This window comes from Falco biarmicus, chromosome 3 (genome assembly GCF_023638135.1).
Source record: "Falco biarmicus isolate bFalBia1 chromosome 3, bFalBia1.pri, whole genome shotgun sequence".
In the NCBI taxonomy this organism is placed as follows: Eukaryota; Metazoa; Chordata; class Aves; order Falconiformes; family Falconidae; genus Falco; species Falco biarmicus.
In genome coordinates, this window is record NC_079290.1 from 119,834,770 (window position 1) to 119,849,731 (window position 14,962).

A 14,962-nucleotide genomic window follows, 5' to 3' on the forward strand; every position below is an offset into this window, starting at 1 on the left:
CCATTAGTCCTATTGCTTCCAACAGCTGTCAGTCACTGTGGGGAAAAAAACACCTGATGTGAGACATGGGATTTTCAGACAAACGAACTAGTCTACAGTTCGGATGAATTTCTAATCTTCAACACATCAGTAAAGAGGACAGCCTGACAGTGGGAGAAAGTCTTACTGGAACCAAAAAATGACTCAACAGATACTGAGTTCCTGAATTAATTTTTATAAACAAATGATGTTTTCCTGTGATGGGGTCACCAAAGGAAAAGAACCAGGTTTGTTATAAAAATGCTCCAAGTCAGCTATTTATCACGTACTCGGAAAGAGTGCATTGGCTGTTTCCTGCTTCACAATAAGGCTGTCACGACTGAAAGTAATTTTCAAGAGTAACTCCAGGTCCGGTTTCTAAACCTCACAACAGACACATCTTGTAGGATTTCTACAGGGGTCCTCAAAATCTAAAGTAGCATATGTTCTTAAGTTTAAGAAGATCATACGCTTGTACACACAGAAGAAATCTTTCGGTTGTGAGTCTTTCACGAAGAAATACATGTAGCACATCAAGCAGCTCTTATCCATTCCGATTGGCAAGGCAGCTCCTCAGTATTATTCGTTGGTTTCAGATTAAAACAGGTTATGAGAGCACGTGGGCCTGACAGAATTTTTGTTCCCTACTTAGAGCTTTATCCTGGGTGTTCACTGTGCTAACACCAAAACGCATTCCCCATGTGCTAAATTATCACCAGGGGCTATAAACTTAAGCAGAATGCTTAGTCAAAATAATCCTTCCCTTACAATCAGTAAGGTGCCACAATGTAGTATAATATATGGAACTGTAAATATGCAAAATAAAATAAAAAAACAACAGTGTAGTATGTGAAAAGAACTGCAACCCACTTCAGCTGGTTGGAAGCTCTTGGGCTGCATGAATGAAATGGGCAGGCAGAGGTCTGCTCGGGGGTGTGCACAAGGTCAGACGGGATGGTCATTAAAGTTTCTTAACATCTATAGCCCCTCTGTTGCAATGGCTTATGCACCTGCTTATTGATATGACTTCATATACTCTACAAATAACCATTAAATTCAGTGGACTACTGAGAACCCAAAGTTAATTGCTTACATATGTGTTTAGGAATCAAGGACTCTGAATCTACTTCTAAATTTTTTTTATGAATGTATTTCCCTGTGATGCCTTTTTTAGACAATCTGTTATTTGTCTGAGCTGGTGATCACTACCATTGATATAATAAGTATAGTTTAGTAATAGGACTCCAGTTAGAATTCGTATATTAGGATGCAGTTAATTTTAGTTACCATCTAGATAAAATGAATGCCTTCCCAGTAACGTAATATTTCAATTAAGTTACCTTATACCGAAGGTAACTTCATCTAGATAAAATGAATGCCTTCCCAATAATGTAATATTTCAATTAAGTTCCCTTTTACTGAAGAAAAAAATCCTGAATAGAGGTTAAATGATTTTCCTGATGGGGGAAGGGGAAGTAATAAAAAAAATTTTAATTTGCTTAATCCACACTACCATCCCTGTGGTTTATCCACGCTACCGTGCCCAGAGCAGCGTGCAGATCTGGCAGTCAAGGGAGGGTGGGGTGAACAGACCCACACAGCGAGGATGGTGAGAAAGCAAGGCACAGAGTGACCCTGGGACACTTGACAGTGATGTCGCAGGAAGGAGCACGGTCACCAGTGCCTCTTCTGTAGCCAGTGCCGAGGGAACAGCACCTCTGACTGCAGGACCACCCAGAACAGGGCCGCCCTCTGCAGCTGCCCCTCTCCTGCTCCCAGGTGTGACCTAGGCCACCACGTCCTCAGTGACACACACTGTGACCTGGGCCACCACATCCCCCACTGACACACACTCTGACCTGGGCCACCATGTCCCCCAGTGACACACAGCTCCAGCAGCACTGGGACGGGCACTCTGCTCAGCTCCCAGTGGTTCGTGGGTAAGGCCACGAGGTGAGGAGAGATGCAATCATGCCTGGATACCCTGGAGAGATTCTCTTTCACGCATCACGAGGACGGGAGGTGCCTTTGCACAGCAACGTGGCTTTAAGGGCAGCGCTGTGACCCGGCAGAAGGTGGCTCTGGAAGGTGGAGCGGGGCACACGACGTGAAGGGAACACGCTGTGGCTGTCGGTGGCGACCACTGGCACTGCCTGCCAGCTCAGGGTCCGTCCCAACAGCCAGGTTCTTCTTAAGCGGTGCCTCGCGCCCCCGCGCCGCCCCCCCGCCCCCCGGCAGCGCGCGCCAACCGGGACGGAGCCCGAGCACTGGCACGTGGCGAGCGGCCGCACCCGCCAGCGGGGCCGCGGGAGGCTCGCTGGGGGCCGAGCGCCATCGTGCGGGAACTGCGGGTACTGCAGGGGGCGGCGGGGGGAGAGAGGGGGCGGCGGGGGGCTGCCCGAGACACCCCGCCCGGAGCGCACAGGGTCCCTGCCGCAGCGCAGCGCAGGGCGGTGCTTGCAGACACCGCTGCACGGCGGGGCGGCCCTGCGGGTGTGTACAGACATCGCGTGTCGAAAAGCAAGCACAGAATTTGCTCTTCCACTGCACAGAACAGGAAAAAAGGAGCACACCATGACCCGCCTTTTAATAAGTTGAACGTCTCCTTGAGGTTCACGCTGAAGTTAGAGGAAATAGGGAATTAGGGAATTCATACCCTCCTCTTGTCACTGGGTAACAACCCGGGGGAATCGCAAAGGCATGGCCGGGAACAGAGTTGAATTGCAGCAAGCTACTGAAAATCCATTTTCTCTCCCACCTTTCTGTAGCCGAGTCTAATTTTTCACTGAGATGTCGAATCTGCTATCTTACCGAAATAAACCAGGTATATTCTACCATGCTGAAACCTTGGCCAGTAACAAAGCTACTCCCTGTGCAAGCTGACAAACACCAGATGGCACTCCTGAAGGAATCACAGCCTCGAAAGACAGATTTCATTGGAGAATTTTTTTAATAAGTTCCCGCATATTTGGGACAATTGACTCAAGCATGCAGCATAAGAGTATCAGTGGAGTCCAACGTGGAGACAAGAACCCTTTTCAAGCATCATGAAATACATCTAGGGTAAGCTGTAGGAATCAGCTTGTCCATAGATCATAATCGAATCAGGATGCAGCTTCTGGAAGAAAACCAAGGCAATGCCAATAGTGTATCGCACTGAAAAATGAGATCCACAGAAAAGGTGGTGTGTGTAAAAGTTTAAAAAAAAAGTAAAAATCTTTAAAATTTAATATCAGTAGGTTTGCATGCATCAGTATAAAGGACTGGATCTAACCAGTTTTCTAGCTTTGGATTAAGCTGTCTGAAACACACAATGTTTTGCAAAAGCTGTAAATAACAGAATAAACCTGATGCACACCTTGCACAGTAAAGTAGGATTGGGCTGTGCTATGTACTGAAAAGACTGCCCCATTGCCACGACAAATAAAGAAGAAAACTTATTGGAGGGATTAGTTTAAGAATTGTAATGGGTGCTTGGCTATTTGCTGTCTGTCATGCATAAGCTAATGTGCTGTTTGAATTTACAGTCAGCACCTTGAAAAGAAAGCAGAGTAATCTAGAATAGGAGTAAGAGTAGGATGAGGAGATAATTTCAACACTGGCTACACCTGCTAAAGGCAGAGCAAAACAAAGGGAATCTACAAAATCGTCCCAGTTGCCCTGAGGCAAGCTGCCAAATCCCTGGGAGAAAGGGGTGAGCAAACTGCAGCAGCTCATTTGCTTTCTGCAGAAGCAAGGGTCAGGAGCTGGAAGGATGTCACAGTTTTGGGGAGAAGCCAAGAGCACCAGCAGGAAGCGGCAACCCTTGAGGCCGCAGGAAAGCCACGCCACACCTACAGCAAGGTCTGCCTTTGCTCCTCTTCTCACCCTCTGATGTACACGGCAGGGTGATGTTTCCTACATCTGTGCCCCCAGCTCCTCCACAGCCTTGTGCCCCAGCCACGGAGGACTGAGCAAGGTTCAGCTCTGCAGAGCACAGGACGACTTTCACTGCAGGAGGAAACGGGCGCTGCCCAGGGTCTCGGGCTCTCCCTGTGCTCCGCAGCCTCTGCCCGGGGCTGCGTGCTGGGGGTGGCAGCATGGCCTCCTGCCCCTGCCGCAGGCTCTCCCAGCGCCAAGGGTGAATTCTTCCTACCAAGGGTGAATTCCTCCTACAAATGTGCCAGGCAGGTAGTGCACACCCCGTAGGCACTGGCCAGCGCAGGCATGCACATCCAGGCACATAACCTGCCCTACTCACACCTCCATGCACCTGGGGAGTAGTTTTCACATAAATGAAAAAGTACCGATTCCACCCAGACATTTTACCCAGGATCCCGATTCCTGGTTTTTGTAGGTACCTGTGTTAGGAAAATAAATGATTAAACAGACTCTGAGATGAATCAATAAGGGCATGAGTTGGCACATGAACTTCTCATGTGTTTAGGGAGCAGCAAGGCCACTGTGTTACTTGCTAGACTGGTTATTCCGACTATTCAGATGCTTTTGAGATCTCGGGTGTACTTTGCATCAACACCAAACAACTTTTTGATACTGGAATATACTTCAAGAAACAGTTCTAATACTCCAGTCACAGCTAGTTTGCACCTCCCTGACCTTTCTTTGCTCTGAGATGTATTCATCAGTATTTCTGAATGCTTGTTCCTTTTATTCCTGAATATTTGTAAGGCACTATGAAGTAGCGTTCCCATATATGACCCGTTAAGAGCTCTCCAGCTATAGAAACCTAGGCAAATAAGAATCTGAACAGTTATTGCTCTGACTACAGTGTTTATTGGCAATGAAGATACTTTTTTTTTTCCCTGGTTTATTCTAAACTCCCCTAGCCACCCCAATTTCAGTGAGCTCAGAGATGGTAAAATTTCTAAATCCTCTTCTGCACAATATCTCTGTGCTCATATAGGGTTGATAATGGGCAGGCTGGGAGCTGGCAGGACAGGCAGAAGGACCACCTCAAATGAGTACTGCAGTGCAACTCTGGGGATCGCGGAGGGTGGATCCTCACTTGTGTGCACTCTGAAGGCTGTCTCTCTATACACGCATCTCTTAAGTGCATCGCCAAGGGGGTGGAAAGGAATCTTCACTCAAAAGGCAGAGGAAAACACAGTCAACTTTTTATGCCAACTTTTTATATCAAGATGCATCCCCTCAGAGCTGCATGCAGGACAACTCTAGCTAGGCAAACTGCACTGCCTTGCTGTGCACATGCCAGAAGAGAGTAATCTTTGCCACTGTTTTTTGTTCTACATTTAGGTGAGGACAATGCACTACCAACACACTTACTCTGTGTTAGACACCAAAAGTAGCCAGGCCCCTCACATCTTCCTGCATTTTGACATGTCTCAATTTAAGAAATACACTTCCCAGATTTCTAAGAAAGCTGCAAACAAGCATTGTTCACACCACAGAGAAGATCTGATTTTTTTTTTTTTTCATTTCCTTGTTCTCTGCCATTTACTCACTCATGCCTGCATTACACATGCTCAATTTTTTATCTCCTCCCAGCCCTTCAGAAGTGCGACACAGGAGTGACCATCAGCTGCAAGGGAGACAGAAAATCTGTGATTTCAGGAAAATGGCTGAGTGATGACCGGTGAGGATGCTGCTCTGAGACCGTCAGGATCGGGGGGGGTAAATGGAAAACCCAGAAAGTGTTACAGGCAACATGAAAAACCACAGATTGACAATTTGTTTGATATTTGTTCATTTTAGTATTTGAAAAGTATGCATGATGTACAGCCTAAATCCTTTGTTATGATGCTGCCCTAACTTCAGGGAGAACATGAAAAACAAAAGCAGATTTGTCTTGAGAAACCTCAAAGATCCCAGCATTGCTTCCTGGAATAATCTGTTTAATACTCCACTGACAAAAGTTCCTGTGAAGAGGAAGTTACAATTACTGGCAAAGCAATTCTCACCACTCTAAAGTCAGTTGTCCACTTAGTTTTGCAAAAGAGTTTTTTTCCTTGGGGTTTATGTCAGGCTCACAACTGGGAAAGGGACTGTCTTTCTGTGGAAATATTATTTTCCTTGTTCAAGACTCATGTGTCACTGCCTACAGTATCCCAGAAAAATCAGGACCATCTCACGGTCACAGGGCAATGCTGGCAGTCCTTATCCTTGGCCGGCTCCTCAAATTTGCTGTAGTACCAAAGCTCACCCCGAAAGCGGTTCACTTTCATCATTTGCTGCAGCACGTGACACGGTGGCAGTCCATTAGCTCCACGTGAGAAAATGGTAGGCTTTGCCCTGGAAATCCTGGCTGGCATCCAAGCAGCTACATAGGCATGGATGGGTGACGACTCCAGGAGTACAACATTACAGTGGGACTCCTGGCTTTGCGCCAGCCCCTACATGGGGGTGACATTTGGTCACCATTGTAACTGCAGCAGGAGCGAGGAAGAAGCCAGGCAGCTGGGTGGCTTGTGATACACAAACCGGGATGCGACAATTGTAACAAGACAAATCTCAGAGCCACGGTCACCCAAAGCTTTACCCCAGGGCAACCCACAGGAAATTACACTTGTAAAGCAGCCACCTCACTCCGCATCACCCTACACCTGGGGGAAGGGTCCTGCAACATCCCTTTGAATCGCTAAACCGCCCGGGAGAGCCGAGCTTCCCCGCAGGGCGAGCCTGCACGACGGACGCCCCGTCCGGCGCAGCCCGGTGCCGCGCTCCGCCGGGGCTCAGGGGGGCGATGCCGACGAGGGAGCTCTGCTCGCCTCCGCCCGCCGGCGCCCACCAGCCGGGGAGATGCCGCCGCAGGCCCCGGCCACCCCCCCGCTCCCCTCTCCCGCCCCGGCCTCCAGCGGCGCGCCCCGGGCGGGCGGCCAGCATCCCCCGGCAGCCGCGGGGGCACGGCCGGGCACAGCGGCGGGGCAGCCCCGAGCGGCCCGTCCCCTCCAGCGGGGCCGCGGCGCGGGCGGCACGGTGGGCTCCGCCGTGGGAACCGACTTCAGCCGGCGCCCCCCGCCCGGCCGGGCCGAACGGCAGCGGGAGACCCGCCCCGTCAGCGGGGAGGCATCGCCCCGCGGCCGCGCACTCACCTGCCGTCCCCGCCGTCCCGCTGCCGCCCGGCTCTGCCCGCGACCGCCCTAAATACCGGCGGCCCCGGCGGGGCTCGTCCGCGACAGCGCCGCGCGTCCCGCTCCGCTCCGCCACCGCTCCGCTCCGCTCCCCTCCGCTCCGCACCGCACGGCACGGCACGGCACGGCACGGCACCCCTCCGCTCCGCTCCGCACCTCACCGCTCCCCTCCGCTCCGCACCGCACGGCACGGCACCCCTCCGCTCCGCACCGCACCGCACGGCACGGCACCCCTCCGCTCCGCTCCGCACGGCACCGCACCGCACCCCTCCGCTCCGCACCGCACCGCACGGCACGGCACCCCTCCGCTCCGCTCCGCACGGCACCGCACCGCACCCCTCCGCTCCGCACCGCACCGCACGGCACGGCACCCCTCCGCTCCGCTCCGCACGGCACCGCACCGCACCCCTCCGCTCCGCTCCGCACCGCACCGCACGGCACGGCACCCCTCCACTCCGCTCCGCACCTCACCGCTCCCCTCCGCTCCGCACCGCTCCGCCACGGGCCCGGGCGCTCCTCGGCGCGGCGGCGGTTGGCGCAGCCCCGGGGGCTGGGCTGGGGCTCTGCCCGTCGGGCTGGTCGGGGCAGCGGGGCCCCCGTGACACCGGCCCCCGCGCCCGGGCGGCGGAGGGCAGCTCCGGCGGGAGCACGGCAGCGCTCCCCCGGGGTGCTCCTGACACCGGGCCGCGCTGCCCCCGGCGCCGCGACACATCGCTCGGGCCGCCGCGTTATTTCAGCTGCTCTGAAGATAAACGGCCCAGCGAGACAACGGCGACGCCGCGAAGGGCCGCGGAGGCACCGTCACCTGTGGCCAGCAGCGGGGGGGGGGGGCTGGGAGCCTCGCCGGCTGCTCGCCCGGGCTGCGGCGCGGCCGCTCGCATCAGTCCCGCACCGGCTCCGCACCGGTGAGCTCACTGCTACGGCGCAGCCCTCCCGCGCCCGCACCCCGAGCCCCAGCCCGTGAATTCCCACTGTCTTGGTGTTTCTTAACTGCTTTTGGTTGCTACTGAGAAATAAAAGCAATTTTTTCAGAGAAGCAGAAACTTCACTCATGCTAGAGAAAACATTTATATACACGCAACTCAAACAGAGCCAAGGTCTTGAAAGAGCAATGCTGAAGGCACAGCCCATTCGCAGCATCGTTTGGCCTTCAACAGATTTTAAATTAGCCGTTGCAACCAGCTGTCTCCATTTCCCTCTGGCAGCTAATTCACATATTGCATTATTTTCAAAAAGCAGATGATTGCGTGGGTTTTGAACGCTTACAAACGCGGACAACTCGGCTCTGCTGTCTACACCGCTTTGTCTCAGTGAGACGGGTTGAGACTCGGTAACACTCAAAAGGCTCCTGCCTGGGCCCGAGTGCTGCAGCTGCCCCGAGGTCAGTCTCAGAAGAAATGTCCTGCTCTCTCCGGATATTTTAGAGGGTTTTTTCCCAACTTCAACACCTCAAGCAGCTGGCTGCTCCCAGGAACAGCAGCATTTAATCTATTCTCCATTGCAGTTTAGGACTCAGAAGATGTTTTCCAGCCTGAAGAGGCTGGGTATCACCTAAGTCATAAAGCTACAGCCTCACTTAAGGATGAGAGAAAAATGGGGGCTTTTCAAACTGCACCACTATGGTGTAAACCTTATTAAAAAAAAAAACCAAAAAATTCCCTGCAGCATCACTTCCAAACTGGGAGAGGACACGTGGTGAATTTTTTAAGCCTCCAGAATTTCCTAGAGACAGACTGAAAGGAGTGTAGCTAGAATAGATTTTCTTCGAAAGCCTAGAGAAGATGCCTCTCAGTTTGTTTTCCTTCCAAACAATGTGGGTGTCGTTTCGTGGGTGGAAATGTGTTTGGTGTGACAATGTGCAAGGAAAGAGGTTGGCTCTTTTATACTTCCAACTGGGGAATAAATTCCATCCTGAGGGCAATAGATCCTTCAGGGGATCTTGCCGAACCTTGCAGCAGGGTGAAGCTGGTCTGAGGTCTGTCCCACCCTGGGTCAGCTCCTGCTGTCCTGCGGTCACTCAGCACTGGGAACTCACGTGCCGGAGGCAGAGGCCAGATTCCTCACAGCACAGGAGAAACATTTTCTGTAAAGTTGTCGTTCTCATGTGCCAGGGCTTCACAGATGTTAGATATTTTTCAGAAACTTATTATCAGGAAGTCTCTGATAGCTTTTCTTAGGCTGGCTGGAAAAAAACCAGAAAGAATTTTGGGGTGCAAAACTAGTCTTCAGATATTTTTTTAAAAAAGAAAAAACACATTTTTCTTCTCCCTCTGACTTTGGTCATCCAGATACCCTCTTGCCTAATAACAGCTATAGCTCATTTCACTCATGCTTTCTAAGGTCAAAATCAGTGTTGTATTTAATATCCTGTGTTGAATGTCCTGCTTAGAAAATAATGCAACTGTCCTTTTTTGAGATATGTTATCTTTTTTTTCTTCAGCAGGGCAGGGGCACAGAGAGAGTTTGTGTATATGCCCAGAGACAGTACGAATGTGCACATAAGGCAGACAGATATACAGATAAAGGAGCTTTTGAAGTGAGTCTACTCTTTGGTTTAACATTAGAAAAAAGATACAGCTGCATGGGCAAGGTTGACGGAGTCACAAGAAGTGTGGTGGTGATGCTCAGCCCATAGACTCCCATGCTGGAGCAGTTGTAGCTGTACATCAGTAGCTCGGGTACATTTGCAACCGCTGAGTGCTGTCCGAGGCAGGTCCTTTGGAGAAGGTCTGGGTTTCACACACAGCTCTTTGTGAATTTCTTCCTTGCATCCATTTACTTGACTTTCACATGGCTGATCCCAGTTTTCCTTTTCAAATTGAGGCCATTTCAACTGTCCTGCCTTTCTAATTTTGTTTCCTATTATGCATAACTTAAGAGTTTCTCACTACTGTTTGTCACAGCTTAACAATTTCCTCAACAGTCTGAGCCGAAGTTGTGATGCAGCTGAGCCTTGGGTCCCTGGGACACTGGGGGAAGTAAAGGTCGCAGACATGTACAAGGATAATTAAACCTATTCTTCAGAACCTGGAGTGCATGCCTCACCAGTATTGCCTAGACTGTTGATTGCTCTAAGGTGTTGAAGTGCATCTCCTGGGTGTTGGAGTTCAGAAGGCTCAGGGTGTTATTCCCTTGCTGCAGAAGAAAGACAGAAAACTTGAGATTTTTAGTGTGGGAAATAATTTCCTTCCTTGGTGTAGCTGGAAGGTGATTAAAGACAAAATGCATGCTTTCCTTCTCAAGGGTAGGAGAGTGTTGTCTGCCGGGTCTTAGGAGTGAGCTCAGGATCTTGGGTTGTGAGCCCTGCTCTGGTCTGATCTAGCCCAAAATCAAACAAATATATCAGAGTCACGTTTCTTCCCCTGCTGTGACTATTGTGACTCCCCAGGGAAGAGTAATGATAATTATTTAACTTTTCCGGACATGCTAGGGGAGTGTTTTTACTTGTTTGAGCTGATGGGAGGGGTGGCAATCAGTAATAGAGCTCTGCAGCACTGTGCATATGCACAAACCAATCTGTTTCTGCCTTACTTGGACTGCTGTGTTATACTGAACACCAGCACCACTCGCACAAGTCAAGACCAAATCTCTGAGACAGGAATTATTTTGTTGCCCTGGTTGAAACTCTGCAAGAGCTTGACACTGTCATGGCCACACGGCCCCACGGATGGGGACGTCAGCAGGCAGAGCAGCACAAGTGAATTCAGAACAGCGTGGAAACCACCACCTGAATTCATCCTCCTTGGAAGAAGGGAAATGACATTAAAATGGCTACGGCCTGGATGATGTCCAAGTAAAAATACCTCCTTCCTCATTAGCAGCTTGGCTCCCTGCGGATGCATCACAGCCAGATCCATTGCTTATGCGAGCAGAGATAATGCTTTTTCCCTCTGTAAATCTTGCCAAGCCCAGACTAGAGAGGAACGGGGAGGCTGATACTATTCTGAGAATTACAATAAGTACCTCAAAACTGCTTTTGCTCACTGTTAAACTACGGTGAGAACACTAATATAGAAGACCTTCCTCATTTTCAGCCTAAGTTTGCCCATTGCTAATTTGCATCTATTTCTTCTGCGCCCAGCGATGTCCTTCCTTGAGGTTTACCCTTGTGATTAACCAGCCAACTGGTTTTTGAGTCAACAAAATGTACTGGCTTCTTGTCAAAGGAATTTACTTTGTCTAAGGAAGGCAGGTGCATCCAGTGAGGTCCCCCTGTTTGGTTCAGAAATTCTCTCTGCTCTTTGGTATTCGATGTCACCTCGCTTTTAACACTGAAAACTGAACTAAAGACCCGGACAGTCCAAAACCGGAGGAAGCTCACAGTACTTACTTTTCTTACACGAGTAATGAATTCCATGTTTTTGTTACATTCCAAACCTCGCAGTTAGACACTGGCATATGGTGAGTTCTTCAGGCACTGCTTCTCTACGGAGGGTGTATTTTGGCTTTACAAAGCTTTGTTCTCAATCTTTCAAAGGACTCAGCAATTACGGTCGTGGGCAAAACAGACTCGACTTGGGAAAATTAGTTTATTACCATTCAAATCAGAAAAAAACACCTTCCCCCCACCCCTCCCTTCTTCCCAGGCTTAACTCCCCTCCGGATTCCTCTCCCTCCCCGAGCGGCACAGGGCGATGGGGCTGCGGTCAGTCCCTCACACGCTGTCCCTGCTGCTGCTCCTCACACCCTGCCCTGCCCCAGCGGGGGTCCCCCCCCGGGCTGCGGGGGGATCTGCTCCCCGGGGGCTCCCCGGGCTGGGGGCACAGCCTGCCTCGCCGGGGGCTTCATCACGGCTCCGGGGAACCCCTGCTCCGGCGCCTGGAGCCCCCCCTGCGCTGCCCTGGGTGCCTGCAGGGCTGCTGCTCTCACACGGCCTCGCTGCTCTCTCCCGCTGGTGCAGGTTTGTTCATTTGTTGCCCCCCCCTCACCCTGCTGTCCCAGAGGTGCTGCCACCATCGCTGGTGGGCTCGGCCATCGGTGGGCCTGGCTGGGAGCTGGCTGCGTGGGCTCCGTGGGGCACGGGGGAGCTCATGGCAGCTTCGCTCCGCAGCCGCCCCGGCAGCGGCCCAGTCACCAAAACCTTGCCACGCAAAACGGGGACAGGAGCCCACCCGGTGACTCTGCACGTACCGTGTGGGTTCCCGCTCCAGCTGCAAGGGCTCGGACGCCGTGTGCCAGGGTGGCCGTTCCACAAGCCAACGTTAAAGATGTGCCCTGGGTGTGTTGTGAGGATGTGTCAGGGCGCTGGGGGCCTGAGAAGAAGAAGAACTGGAGAACGATGTGAAGTTTAGGGAGCCAAAATTATTTAGCTTTTCCTTTGGTACATACTTCCCAGTTTCCAGGCACAGCTTAACCAGACCTTAAGAGACTGCCTAGGTGGAAAATGTGACTGTCTGAGTGACATAGCTCCTGAAAAAGTTGGCAAACTGTTAAGGGATTACATGTTGAAGACACTTTACTGAAACCTATTAGTTAGCAATGGCTATACAGAATGTGAAATGGAAAAGCAGTAATAGCTCCCCTGCTTCCCTGGCTCTAGAGATTTACCGATTGCTGATTCCTTTCAAAATATAACCAAAGCCAACTAAGACACAGATGGCAAAAAACACACCCTGGAAAGGCCCCCACAGAGGACCTCACTGCAGAAACTGTTTGCTCCAGTAGGAGATTAAAAACTGTGAGAGAATATTTGTGCATGACCTGGTGGTCCATTCCAAATAGACCCATCCAGGCAGAGCAATACTCGATGAAAACCTTAGACACCTACATCTTGCCATTCCAGGTTCCTTTTCCAGACACAAATGGCTTCAGCCAGCAGAGCATAGGGTGGTTGTTAGGGTCTGTAGCATCATTGATCAGCCTTGGGGACATCTGCCTAAGGATGAAATGAGTTCTAGGTTCTGGATCCTTCTCAGTAGAGGGAGTAGATGTTGCTAATTGGCTGTATTACTGACAGGAGAGCTTAATGTGGCTGCACAGCTAACGTCTTCATTTATATCAATGAACCCCTCCTTGGAGTACTCAGGTTGTTCCATGCTGCCCAGTTCTTACCAGTGCACCCAGCATCAGAGCACAAGCTCCTTCTGGGGCTCCCTGCAGTCCCACAGCACAAAGCCACCTGCCTGCTCATGGCTGTGTCCATGGGCAACATGCTAACTCATGACTACGTGGCTACACGCAGACCGTTTGTAGCCCTGGCTTCTTCCCAGATCTACAGAGCTGGCCAGACTTTTGCTGGCAGCTGAGGAGGAAATGGTGCTTCCACACCACTAGAAGTCCCGTAGAAGAATATGCAACAAAAATAAGGGGCATCAGCCCCCTCTCCTCTTCCAGTTCATGCTTCAACACCAGCCATGGGCTATCTGTTCTCATGCCTAAGCATGTGCCCATAATTAGAATATTTTTTGTCAGTCCCTCCATGAAAAGCAAAATAAAGGAATAATATAGGGCCATATGCCCAAACAGGGTGGGACCAACGTTTGGCAGCAGCCACTCTCCCTCCAAAGCCATAGCAGTAGCCCCCAGACATGACATTACCACGTAGCTGCCAGCCTTTTACTCTACTGGGGAGCTGTACTGGGGCTGTCTGCCAGCCAGACCCCTTCCACCCAGGGGCCGGCAGAGCTTTGCTTAGTTCACAAAGCAAAGAGATAGTCAAAGCCATCGGGTTGTTTTTCTTGTGAGGTGAATGTTGACACAAGGCCAACAGGCTATTTATTAAGTTTTTGTGTTATATTTATATCATACCTTAGATAACACCTGAGTCTGGGCTGCTTTCTATTGTTGATGGAGCTTAGAGAGGTTTTTATATATTATCATCTCCCTTTTTATAACTATGGAGCTACTTTCACTTTAATATCATATTTAAATTCCATGATTTCAAAATAATTGCTTCAGTATCTGGCGTTGTCATTAAAGTAAGGTATTTTGGATGTTTCCCCTGGGTCTGATCCAATTTTTTCCTGAGAAGTTTAGCAAGCGCCCCCAACCATACTGAGGCAGTTCACAATGAAGCTTTAGTGCCTGAGGAATTTAGTAATTTACTTCTTCTAAAATTCTGCAGACAGCTAGAGTAGATAAATGCTTCGCTCATGAAGTTCAACAGATAAAGACATTGTTCATTTTCATAGCACTGGATTAAAATACCTCAGAAACCTTTAAGCACGGCAAAAAAAGAGCTCAGCATTAAAATAACATTTAAATATCAAATTTTGCCTTAGGAATAAAACCACTTGGCCCACAGCTTCTCAGACAGGGCTGTGATGCCCTGTGATGGCAGCAGCTGGCTCTACACAACCCAGGCAGGGCAAAGGGCTGCTGCTTTTGGAGGCTCCAAAGACTGGAGACAAAGTTGGTGCAAAGAAGTGGTTCCAAACCCAGGCCAGTTCCAAACCCAGAGCACTCCATCTGTGCTTCCTACTTCCCAGTCAGGAGATAAACTGTAACTGGACAGGTGGAACTGCCGTGGGGCTAGTCTCTGCTAGAAAAAGGTGGGATGGGGCAAGCACTAGCAGTGATGCATGGAGCATGCATTTCTCCTCTCCATTCAAGTCACACGCATGAAGGTAAGGACTGCCTTATATTACATGGCTTAAGGATTAAGCTTAAAGGGACCGTAATCCAGAACACGGTCTCCAGGTGTTACTCTCAGAGAACTGCAGTTACTCAACCTGGCCCAGCAGCTCCCCTGATCACTAACGTGTGAGTATCGCCCGGGAGCAAGGTGAAATCCGCAAAGCAAATCAGAGCAGGTAGCAGACAGAGCATTGCCAGGTAAACGCCCAAAGGATATTTCCTAATTATTACTTTCTTCTTGCATTTGTTGTGCCTGCCATAACACTTGCATGCACAGCAGG